Source organism: Macaca thibetana, chromosome 2, assembly GCF_024542745.1.
Source record: "Macaca thibetana thibetana isolate TM-01 chromosome 2, ASM2454274v1, whole genome shotgun sequence".
In the NCBI taxonomy this organism is placed as follows: Eukaryota; Metazoa; Chordata; class Mammalia; order Primates; family Cercopithecidae; genus Macaca; species Macaca thibetana.
The window spans coordinates 21,002,463-21,015,551 of record NC_065579.1 but is presented as its reverse complement, the minus strand read 5'-3'; the positions used below and the strand labels follow the sequence as shown (position 1 = coordinate 21,015,551).

The following is a 13,089-nucleotide window of genomic DNA, read 5'->3' as shown; positions in this document are numbered from 1 at the left end:
TCAAAACTCCAGGAAAATTAGTAGCAGACAAAGCCAGGCCATGGAGAGTGAGAGGCAAGGTCTTCCAAAAAAAGAAGGGCTACAGAGAACAGAACTTACAAACCACTTGGGACTCTACACTACTGCCTGGCTTGAACACTCCCTGTAGAACCAGCCACAGTATCCTCCTGAATCCTCCAAAACAGATGGATGCATTTCCATTATGATAGCACTACAAAGTCATCAATCTGGTTGTGCAGTTCCACATTTCCCTCAATAATAGTATTAGAAAATGCAAAAATTATGTCTCAAGGGTCAATAAAAATAAATTAATTAATGCCACTAATGCCGGAAGTTTTCGTTTTTCTAACAAAAAGACCGTGTGGAAGGAATGACTATGAATCAGTAAAAAACACCACTTGTTTCTTTACCCAAGCAACTCTAAAACCTAAGACGTTCATTGTGTGGGACTATTTGCAGCAAGTGTGAAGTGCCGTCTTAGGCTGTGGGGCTAAACAGCGCTGACAAAGCAAAGCTACAGAACAGGTAGACAAAAAGACAAAGAAAGGCCATGATGGAGGAAAGGATAACAGGCAGAGAGTGTGAGAAGAAAGAAAAAGGTGCATTTATTGAAGGGGAAAGAATTCCCTCTATGAATTGCATACAAGATGATTTACTCGCAAATTACCTAGCACTTCTTGACTAAAAGGCCCCAATGATGCCCATTTGAGAGACAGACTTATTTTATTTCAGATGTATGTGCTTTTTATTTTTTTCCTACAGTTAAAATGACACAGCTTCAAGGCACAGGTTTCTAAAAACTCCGTAATAATAGAATTTGCAGATGAAGTAAACCTAAGTTCTTAGGGATAACTAGAGTCAGAAGTAAACCTCTAAAAGCTTTCATATGTTTATGTTCTGTACGTAAGATGAAAAGATTTAAAAAATATTAAAAACATTTGTGCATTGCAAACTGTCTGATCAATTGCTGTTTAAACTTTCGTTTCCCTGAGATTCTTTTCAGTGATTCTTCAAAGTTTCACCAAGCTCCTTGTTTTCTTGAAGTTAATTTGCAGGTGAAGGAGTATTTTAAATTTGATTTTCCATAATTAGTACATCAAATGTTCAAATGTGGTTTTATAACTTTGAGATGCTAATTTCTGCTTCTGAGGTCCACCCTGGTTGGCTAACTTACAACCTGAGATGGGAAATGCTTTGGCCACTCTCCGGCAAAAGATATGTGCTACTCAGAAATTTTTCCAATGCCTAAGGCTAGTATGGGGCCTTTAAGGCCAGCCTCAGCTCTGCTACACTCAACCCCTGATAACAAATCCAGGAGCTCTTTCTAAGGCTCAAAACTTTATTGCAAAACCAACTCAACTTCTTCCATGCCTTCCTCTTTTCTTGGTCCCAAACCACAAAACCCTTCTTCCTCTAACTATCCTCCACTGAAGTCATTAGAAATTTGCATAGAAATAAAAACCCAATTCAAGGCCTTTTCCTTTTTATGACCTTTTTTATTTGAAGTAAATCATCTCTACCCTATCTTGAAGACCACAATGGGCATCTGCAACCTTTTAAGGGCTTTACACCCAAGATATGTCAATGTTACCAAGGCTAAAAAAGATGAAGGAGAATTTTTGAATTGAGAAAAGTTTTTATTCTGTCGATGCAATTAAGACACTGGAATTCAAATATCTCTAAAACTAGCAAAACTTTAACAAAGGCTTCATTTCTCTTAAGAACAGTCATGGATAAAACATCAGAGGAAAACATTTTTCTTTGAACATATGAAGAGTCAGGAGAAGCTGGAGTCCCCGCTGAAAAAGGCAATTCGAGACTTAAGGAGGCTGGACTTGCAACCAAAACCCAAGAACCAGTTGGGTCATAAATCAATAGTCACTTGTAACTGCCAAAATTTCATCCATGGGTAATAGACTGTTTGCATAAATTCTGATAAAGGGAAATTTACAATCTGAGAGAGATGCTTTTTCAGACTCTGTATGCATAAAAATATGATAATATAGAATGGATAGTTTTGATTTAAAATTTGTATTTCTAGACAGCGCGTGGTCGCTCACGCTTGTAATCCCAGGACTTTGGGAGGCCCAGGCAGGCAGATCACGAGGTCAGGAGATCAAGACTATCCTGGCTAACATGGTGAAACCCTGTCTCCACTAAAAAATACAAAAAAAATTAGCCGGGCATGGTGGTGGGCACCTGTAGTCCCAGCTACTCGGGAGGCTGAAGCAGGAGAATGGAGTGAACCCAGGAGGCGGAGCTTGCAGTGAGCTGAGATTGTGCCACTGCACTCCCACCTGGGTGACAGATAAAGACTCCATCTAAAAAAAAATAAAAATAAAAATAAATTATTTTTCTATAACAATCCCTTGCAGCAGTTTTTTCTTCAAAAAAATTGATATAATTTTTGACCTTGCCATAAACCATATGCCACACATTTTCCCTACTATGATTTCTGGAGTTTTTCATTGTGAGTATTTGAGTATCCATCTCTTTATAAAATTGTTCCTTGAAGAACTAGGGGCACTTTAGTCCCTTTTACATCCTTTAGTGCTTTGCACAATGCCTTACACATTGCAAAGGCTCGATAAATAGTTGAGCCATTAAGTTGTCCTCAGAAGACACATCCAGCAAGTACATTAAGCTGTTAAAGGGATTTAGGCAAGAAAAAAGATAAAGCTTTTGGGGACAGAATTTGGCTGCTATCATCTTTTTCACTTTCTAATTACTAAGATTTTTCAAGGAGTAGGAGAGGGAGTTAACTAGATATTTTCGGCATCTGCATGCATCTGTCCTAGGAATGGACAGGCACATTCTGGATATCAATACGGCAGCAAGGAGAATACAATGCAAATCAGACAATAAAATTATCACTGATATGGAAATCAGCACCATGACAGAAGATGCTTCCTGTCACCACGCTAGTATAGGCACAATTATGTTTAGCTCGATTTTGCGCATTATAATGTAATATTTTTATGTGTGCAGCAGATCATAATACATTTTCAGTGGAATAGCAATTCGAACAGTAACAGACTGACATTACCCAAATTAACTGCTACAGCAGGAAAATTAAGGGCATCTATTTTATTAAAATCAGTGCAATTTTTAAAATTGCCAGAATGTTAGTTTTAGAAGGAGAGAGAGAGAGAAAATCAAGAAATAAATGTAAAGGATAACACCAGTTACATCCTATAGATGCTTTACTTTAGAACTAAAAAATGCACTATTTCTTTGTGTTCTGAAATGTTCATATTCTATTAGGTATATTTTTACCCAGTTTTGTTAATAAACTGTACCCTTAAATATCTCCATTTAGTGCTACCAGGTGCTTGAAATTCATCCAGCAGACGTGATCTTTTATCAGTGGCACACCGCCTTCTATACTTTTCATGGATGATTGCACAAAGAAAATTCAAACTAGGAGACAGGCCATTGACTGCATACTACTGTAAATAAACTTAGTCCCTACATTTTAAGGTATATTTTTAAAAATCAGCCAGCATGGTCAGATGATTAAGGAACCTTGTGGACTAGACCACAGCTGAGTGAAATGTTCACTTTAGTGGTGAGATAGGAACCTTTTCTCCAGGCCTCCCTATGGAAGACTTGGCTTTGCCACATCAGAGAGGTGGGCTGATAAAATAAGCCTGGTCTCCACTCCCAACTCAGTGGTAGAGGGAAATCTTTCAATCTTTGATCCTGAAAGTTAGTTTTGTTTACTTTTTAGAAGTAAAGTCTCATTATGTTGCCCAGGCTGGTCTTGAACTTCTGGGTTTAAGGGATCATCCTGCCTAGGTCTTCAGAGTAGCTGGAAATACAGAGGCACAGCACTGTGTCCAGCTTTCCCAAAATGGTTTGGATGATAACATCGTCTATTTTCATCAAGGAATCTTGAAGAATTTCCCTTCCCCCATTCTCCATATACAGTTAAGAGAGCAATAGTTAAACCAGAAAAACTGGTGTTTTGGGACCCTAAAAATAACTGATTTATATGGATTATATAATAAAGAAAATACGCTTTTTAGGTTGGATCTTATTTATTTTGAACTTCTTAAATATTTATACAAACTAAAAATGTTACTGTCATGACATAATTATCTCATTATTATGATACTATCTTAATTAGAACTTCTTAAAAGCACTATTACATATTAATGAATTAGGGAATTAAATAAATTAATTAAATAAATTAGGGAATAAATTGGTCATTACAATTCATTGTAAAAATCCAGTATCAAATTTATTATGGCTAAAAATGTTTCACTGTTTTCCCATAACTAACCTAGTACCATATCAGAAATGAAAGGATTTTCTATCACTTTTAACTCAAATACAGGTTTTCTACTACAATACTATACTTTGTTAGTTATAATACTAACAAAGAGGAGAAGAAAAGCAATGTCATAACCTGAAATTATCGTATGTTAAGAATACAGAAGATCTGGTCCATCACAATACTGACCACCATGTTTTCTAAGACGGCAGACTGACATGCCAATAGAACTAAATGTATATACGAATATATTCAAAAGCATTACAAACGAGGCCAGAATCAGGTAATTCTACTTAACATTTAAAAGAAACAATGGGGGCTGGGAGTGGTGGTTCACACTTGTAACCCTAGCACTTCAGGAGGCTGAGGCAGACAGATCATTTGAGATCAGGAGTTTGAGACCAGTCTGGCCAACAAGGTGAAACCTGGTCTCTACTAAAAATGCAAAAATGTGCCAGACATGGTGGCAGGCACCTGTAATCTCAGGTACTCGGGAGGCTGAGGCATGAGAATTGCTTAAACCTGGAAGGCAGAGGTTGCAGTGAGCTGAGATCGCAGTGAGCTGAGATCATACTACTGCATTCCAGCCTGGGCAATAGAGCAAGACTGTGTCTCAAGAAGAAAAAAAAAAAAGGCCGGGCGCAGTGGCTCATCACGCCTACAATCCCGAACTTTGGGAGGCCGAGGTGGGTGGATCACGAGGTCAGGAGATTGAGACTATCCTGGCTAACACGGTGAAACCCCATCTCTACTAAAAACACAAAAAAATTAGCTGGGCGTGGTGGCGGGCGCCTGTAGTCCCAGCTACTCGGGAGGCTGAGGCAGGAGAATGTCGTGAACCCGGGAGGTGGAGCTTGCGGTGAGCTGAGATCGCGCCACTGCACTCCAGCCTGGGTGACAGAGTGAGACTCCTTCTCAAAAAAAGAAAAAAGAAAAAAAGGAAGAAACAATGGGCCAGGCATGGTGGCTCATGCCTGTAATCCCAGCACTTTGGGAGGCCAAAAGTGGACCGATTATTTGAGGTCAGGAGTTTGAGACCAGCCTGGCCAAATGGTGAAACCCAGTCTCTACTAAAAATATAAAAATTAGACAGGCATGGTGGTGGGTGCCTGTAATCTCAGCTATTCAGGAGGATGAAGCAGGAGAACTGCTTGAACCTGGGAGGTGGAGGTTGCAGTGAGCCAAGATCACTCCATCCTGGGTGACACAGTGAGACTGTGTCTCAAAAAAAAAAAAAAAAAAAAAAAGAAAAGAAAAGAAAGAAGAAGGGAAGGGAAGGGGAAGGGGAAGAGGAGAAACAATGTACAGAGAGCAATCAAGTGGGCGGGTTTTAAGAAATGTTTTGTTTCTCAAAAAAAAAAAAAAGCCATTGAAATTTACCAATGCTTAAGGAATTAAAGAGTATGGAATTAGACATTGGTGGTTATCAACAGGAATGAAACGCACAAATTAGAACCTCATTGACTGTTTCATTTTTAACAGCTACATAAGGAAAGGTCTAGTTCTTGTTAAACTGCACATTTTGCACATGTTGTCAAAATTCCAAACTGATTAATTGCCAGTAGAGAAAAGAATTAAAAGTCAAGAAAAAGAGTCAACATTGTCTTCACTGTCTTTTGCTTGGCCCACTGCAATCTCTTTTATTTATTTATTTATTTATTTTCGAAACGGAGTCTCACTCTATTGCCCAGGCTGGAGTGCAGTGGCGCCATCTCCGCTTACTGCAAGCTCTGCCTCCCAGGTTCAGGCCATTCTCCTGCCTCAGCCTCCCGAGTAGCTGGGACTACAGGCGCCCGCCACCACGCCCGGCTAGTTTTTTGTATTTTTAGTAGAGACGGGGTTTCACCGTGTTAGCCAGGATGGTCTCAATCTCCCGACCTCATGATCCGCCCGCCTCCCAAAGTGCTTCATTCTTGGCTCTCAGTGGTTTGTTCCCACTCAGCAGCCAGCTATATCATTTTAAAGCCTAGTGGTGCCCCCTTGGCTTGCTCGGAACTCACATCACTCAGGTGCATGCCAGGGAATATAGCACTTGCATCTCCAACTGTCTCTCCCTGCTTCACTGTACTCTGGATACACAGGCCTCCTTGCTGTTCCCTGAGCTTGGCAGGCTCACTCCCACCTCAGGATCTTTGGGCATGCTGCTCTTTCTGCTACCAATGCTGACCCTTTAATGTACAGCTGACCCTTGAACAACATAGGGGTGAGGGACACCAATCCCCCATGCAGTCAAAAATCGATGTTTAACTTTTAACTTTCCAAAAACTGCTGACTAGAAGCATTACCGATAACAAACAGTTAATACAATTGGTATGTCATATGGTAAATATAGTTTCTCTTTGTTGTGATTTTCTTATTAACTTTTTTTTTTTTTTTGAGACAGAGCCTTGCTCTGTTGCCCAGGCTGGAGTGCAGTGGCACAAACTCGACTCACTGCAAGCTCCGCCTCCCGGATTCATGCCATTCTCTGGCCTCAGCCTCCCGAGCAGCTGGGACTACAGGTGCCTGCCATCACGCCCGGCTAAATTTTTTTTTTTAATTTTTTTTTATTTTTTAGTAGAGACAGGGTTTCATCGTGTTAGCCAGGATGGTCTCGATCTCCTAACCTCATGATCCATCCGCCTCAGCCTCCCAAAGTGCTGGGATTATAGGCGTAAGCCACCACATCCAGCCTCTCAATAACATTTTCTTTTCCCCAGTTTATTATTAAGAAAATCACAAAGAAGAGAAACTATATTTACTATTCATTAAGTGGAAGTGGATCATCATAAAGGTCTTCATCTTTGTCATCTTCACATTGAGTAGGCTGAAGACAAGGAAAAGGAAAAGGAGGGGTTGGTTTTGCTGTCTCAGGAGTGGCAAAGGCAGAAGAAAATTCATGTATAAGTGGATTCATGCAGTTCAAACCCACGCTGTTTAAAGGTCAACTGTATTCAGGTCCCTGCCCAAATGTCATGTAATTATAAAGCCCTTCACTGACATCACTATTAAAGAGCTTCTGCACAGCAAAAGAAACTACCATTAGAGTGAACAGGCAACCTACAGAATGGGAGAAAATTTTTGCAATCTACTCATCTGACAAAGGGCTAACATCCAGAACCTACAAAGAACTCAAACAAATTTACAAGAAAAAAACACCCCCATCAAAAAGTGGGCAAAGGACATGAACAGACACTTCTCAAAAGAAGACATTTATGCAGCCAACAGACACATGAAAAAATGCTCATCATCACTCGCCATCAGAGAAATGCAAATCAAAACCACAATGAGAGACCATCTCACACCAGTTAGCATGGCGATCATTAAAAAGTCAGGAAACAACAGGTGCTGGAGAGGATGTGGAGAAATAGGAACACTTTTACACTGCTGGTGGGACTGTAAACTAGTTCAACCATTGTGGAAGACAGTGTGGCGATTCCTCAAGGATCTAGAACTAGAAACATCATTTGACCCAGCCGTCCCACTACTGGGTATATACCCAAAGGATTATAAATCATGCTGCTATAAAGACACATGCACACGTATGTTTATTGCGGCACTATTCACAATAGCAAAGACTTGGAACCAACCCAAATGCCCATCAATCATAGACTGGATTAAGAAAATGTGGCTCATATACACCATGGAATACTATGCAGCCATAAAAAAGGATGAGTTCATGTCCTTTGTAGGACATGGATGAAGCTGGAAACCATCATTCTCAGCAAACTATTGCAAGGACAGAAAACCAAACACCGTATGTTCTCACTCATATGTGGGAATTGAACAATGAGAACACTTGTACACAGGAAGGGGAACATCACACACCAGGGCCTGTCTTGGTGTGGGGGGACCAGGGAGGTATAGAATTAGGAGATGTACCTAATGTAAATGATGAGTTATTGGGTGCAGCACACCAACACGGCACATGTATACACATGTAACAAACCTGCACATTGTACACATGTACCCTAGAACTTAAAGTATAATAATAATTTTTAAAAAGCCTGTCTCCCTGTGTCTACAATCACTTTTTATTACTTTGCCTTCTTTTATTTTTGTTCATGGCACTTAAATATAGTTTTATTTATCTATTATTTGTCTTCCCTCAGTATGAAGGAGGGAGTCTGTGGCTAGGAGAATACTAGAATAGGTCCCAGGAAAGAATAAATGCTTAATAAATTTTGTTGAATAAGTAAAATAAAAGACTGATTTTTTTAAAATGTTGCCAAGATTCTCCATGTTAAAACAAAGGGTAAAAATAAAAATTGCAGGTACGATTTTTTGAAGAAATTGACAAACTTATTCTAAAATTAATAAGGAAATACAACAGACCTAGAATACCCAAATCAAATTTGACAAAGAACAACAAAGTTGGAGGACTTACAGGGCTTGTTTTGAGACTTATTAAAAAGCTACAGTATCAAAAGATACAGAGTCTCAGTTAGACAGGAGGATAAGTTCAAGAGATCTATTGTACAGCAAGATGACTATACTTAATAACAACATATTGTATTCTTGAAAAATACTGAGACTGGATTTTAAGTGTTCTCACCACAAAAATGATACTATGTGTGGTAATGCATATGTTAGTTAACTCAGTTGAGCCAGTCCACAATGTATATATATTCAAAACATCATGTTGTATACAATAGATATAATTTTTTGCCAATTAAAATTAAAATAAAACATTTTTTAAAAGCTACAATAATCAAAATGGTGTGGTATTGGTCTAAGAAGAGACATATAATCCATGGAAGAGAATAGAGTTCAGAAATAGATCTGCAAGAAAGAGGAACGCTTGCACACTGTTTATTGGAATGTAAATTAGTACAGCCACTATAATGAATAGTATGGAGATTCCTTTAAAAACTAAAAATAGAAATACCATATGATCCAGCAATATCACTGCTAGGTATTTATCCACAAAAAAATAAATCCACAAGAAAATAAATCAGTATGTTGAAGAGATATCTGCATGCTCATTTTTATTATAGCACTATTTACAATGGCCAAGATTTGGAATCAACCTAAGTACCCATCAACAAATGAATTGATAAAGAAATGGGAAATTTTTCAGTCATAAAAAAGAATGAACTCATTTTCAACAACATGGATGGAACTGAAGGACATTATGTTAAATGAAATAAGCCAGGCACAGAAAAAGAAATACAAAATGTTCCTACTTATACGTGGGAGCTAAAAAATATCGAGTTTATGGAGATAGAGAGTGGAATAATGATTATCACAGGTTGGGAAGAGGAGAGGAGAGGGGGGATGAAAAAGGAACGGTTGCGTACAAAAATACAGTAAGATAAAAGGAATAAGATTTAGTGTTTGGTAGCAAAATAGGGTGGCTATAGCTAACGATAATTTATTGTATATTTTAAAATAACTAAATGAATGCAATTGGAATGTTTCTAACACAAAGAAATGATAAATGTTGGAGGTAGTTGATACCCTAATTACCCTGATTTGATCGTTAAACATTTTATACTTGTATCAAAATTTCACATGTACATCATAAATATGTACAACTATTATGTATCCATAATAACTAAAACTTTAAAATTTAAAAAATCTATAAACAAAAAAAGAAAAAGGTAAATAGATCTACATATATATTGTCAGGCAATTTTCAATAAAGATGCTTAGCAAAATCAATGGTAAAAGACCACACATTTAAATAAGTGATGCTGGAAAAACTGGATACCCAAATGTACACCAAAAGAGTCAATCTCCTCACTATTCTATACATAAAATTAAATCAAATGGGATCATGGGTCTAAAACATTTACAAAAATATAAACAATCCTATTTTTGCAACTTTGGGGTAGGCAACAATTTCATCAAAAACAGACAAAAAGCACTGGCCACCACAGACAATTACATGAATAAGTCTTTATCAAAATAAAAATTTTCTGTTCATCCAAAAAATTCCATTAATAAAAAAAAAACAGGCAAGCCATAGACTATACAAAATGTTTGCAATACATACGTTTGACAATAGGCTCATTATCTGGCATATATAAAGAACTCCTACAAATCAACAAAAACAGACAAGTAATCCAATAAAATCACAGGCAAAATACTTGAACAGATATTTAACACATACACACACACAAAGATATATAAATAGCTAAAAATCAAACATAAATGTGCTCAACATCATTGATCATCAGGAAAATGCAAACTAAAACCAGAAAGAAGTATCATTACACTGCAAAGGCTAAAATTGAAAAGACTGACAGTACCAAATATTGGCAAGGATGTAGAACGCCTGGAACTCTCATATACTGCTTCCGAAAGTGTTAAAGAGTACAATTTTGAAGAACTATTTGGTACTTTCTTTAACAGTTAAACATACAGCTACCTATAACCCTGAAATTCTATTTCTAGGTCTTTCAGAGAAAAAAGTTATAAACATTTTTGTATAGGTCTTTTTGTAAATATGTTTTCAACAGTCTTATGAAACTCCAAATCTGGAGAAAACATAAGTGTTCATCACAGGAGGATAGATAAACAAATTATGGTGTAGTCATATAATTTAACACTGCCTAGCAATATGAACAAATTACTAATACATACCACATGGGTGAATCTCATAGATATTTTGTCATGGAAAAAAAGCCAGCCACTAAAGAGCACATGTGTTTGATTTAAATGAAGTCCAACAACAGGCAAAAGTAATTTATAGTGACAGTAATCACCAGTCTTCCTGCTGGGGCAGAGAACTGTACAGAAAGAGGCTTAAGGGAATATTCTGAGGTGAGATAAATGTTCTGACTCTTTTTTGGGGTGGAGGTTATACATGTGCCAAAAGCCATTGAACTAGGCACTTAAAGATGTGTACATTTTACTACATGTAAATTATATGTCAATAAAAAAGAGAATTGTAGTGTGGATGTGAGAATTGTGTCTGTATTTGTGAGGAAGCCTATAAGGCATTGCTTTATTTTCATATAACATAATAAGCATAGAACATTTCCAAATCAAGTCATGATTTTTCCTGATATTTCTCTTCCTACATCATTACTTGCAGCATTTTCACAGCCTTGGGGGAAATTCAGTCAACAATTAACCAGACAATAAAAGCAAAGATGTTCACAAAAATATTGTCCTTTAAAAACACATCATTTTCTACATGGCTTAATTTAATCTCCTAGCAGAGGATTGCAGACACATGCCTTTAGTGGTGTGCTCAGCAATTGTAAATGACATATGGTATAATAAAAATAAAGCAACCCAGATAAATAAATAGCACATTTTTTATTTGTATTAAAAAATGAGAATCTAAATGCTTACATATCTGCTCAATTCTTATATGCTCAACTTTAAAGACATCTGAGAATTTATGAAAAATATCAGTATCTGTCAATGTCTGCTAAAAATCATAGATTATATCAGAAAACTACAATAAGAATTTTGTAACAAAGAAGTGCAGTTATGAATGGTTTGTGAATTTAAAAAATAATCTGTGCTAATAATTGCTCTACCAGCCTGGTCCTCCAAAGTAGATAGAATTGAAGATGACACTTATGTCTGCCGTATTTTGACTCTCTGGCAATATCAAATTATCATAGGAATCTTTTTTTAGATCCACCAAAAGCTTAGAGAAAATTTCTAGGACTCCTTACATGAGCATTTACTTGTTGTCATAAGCATGAAACGATTTACCAAGATCGGACGTGTTTTTTTGGAAAATAGTTTGGGTAGGAATGTGGAGGATGGCTAAGGGAGGGAGATGATCCCCGATAATCTGGATGGAACTGATTTAATCAGGTGGCAGGTCTCCAAAGTGGAGCTGAGGCATCTCTGAGATGAGGAAGGGATTCAGCCTGTGGACAACAGCTTCAGCCCATGACCACGATTTCCAGCCTGCTCCTCCTGCCAACCATCCCTGTGGATTTTGCACTTGCCTCATCAGTCCCCACAACCATGTAAGCCAGTTCCTTGCGATAAATATCTGAATATGTATCTACTGGCTGGTTCTGTTTCACACATTTGTGCAGGACTGTCATGTGTATGACATACCAGCATCCCTGGCTGCTAACAGTGATAAACAACAATTGTACCACCCCACCCCCAGTACACACATTCCTTAAGGGCCCCTAGTAGACAGCGCAGAGGTGATACACTGACTGAATCACTTGTTAGAGGTAAGGAAAAAACTAGAGACAAGAAAGTTGGATCTTGCAATGATCCAATGCAAAATAATGAGAATGAGAACTGAAAAGATAAGATGGATTTGTCAGACATTTCAAAGACAGAATTAGTAGAGCTTGCTAACAAAATGAATAAAGGATTTCAGAGAGAGTGAATTGAAGATGTCAAGATTACAATTAAGGTGATATGAGGAGAAAGAACATGACCGATCAAGGAAGGAGAATCCATTCACTGTGGACTTGCTGAGCGTAAGTACCTGTTAGACATGCAGGTAAATGTTGGGTTCAAAATACAGGTCTGGCACATGGAGAGACTGAGATCAGATAGGCAGCTTTGGTGCTCTCTAGCAAATGGGTGTGGAAATTATGTTGTGAAACACATCCCAACATATCTTGCCTCTGCAGAAAATTTTGTGCACTTCTCCAGAGCTCTTTTCTTCTACGATTAAGACCAGTTTATGAGGCTGAGATTTATAGACCCAGGAGAAGATAGGGGAAAAGAATACCTGGAGAAAAAGAAGGATGTAATAGATGCAAGGGTAGCTTCTGGCAGAAAGGTGGGAACTGGAAATTTCTTATGGAGCTCAAAATAAGAGCCTGCCAGAAGGAAGAGAAAATGAAAGAGCAAGTGCAAGCCTCCTTGTTTTTCCTTCTCACATCCACTCCAGC

General features: G+C 37.9%; 1 protein-coding gene across 7 annotated transcripts in view; it reads right to left on the bottom strand.

Moving 5' to 3' along the window:
- NEK10 (NIMA related kinase 10) overlaps positions 1-13,089 on the bottom strand; it is a 272,943-nt gene that overhangs the window by 68,515 nt on the left and 191,339 nt on the right. The gene's annotated exons all lie outside the window — the stretch shown is intronic.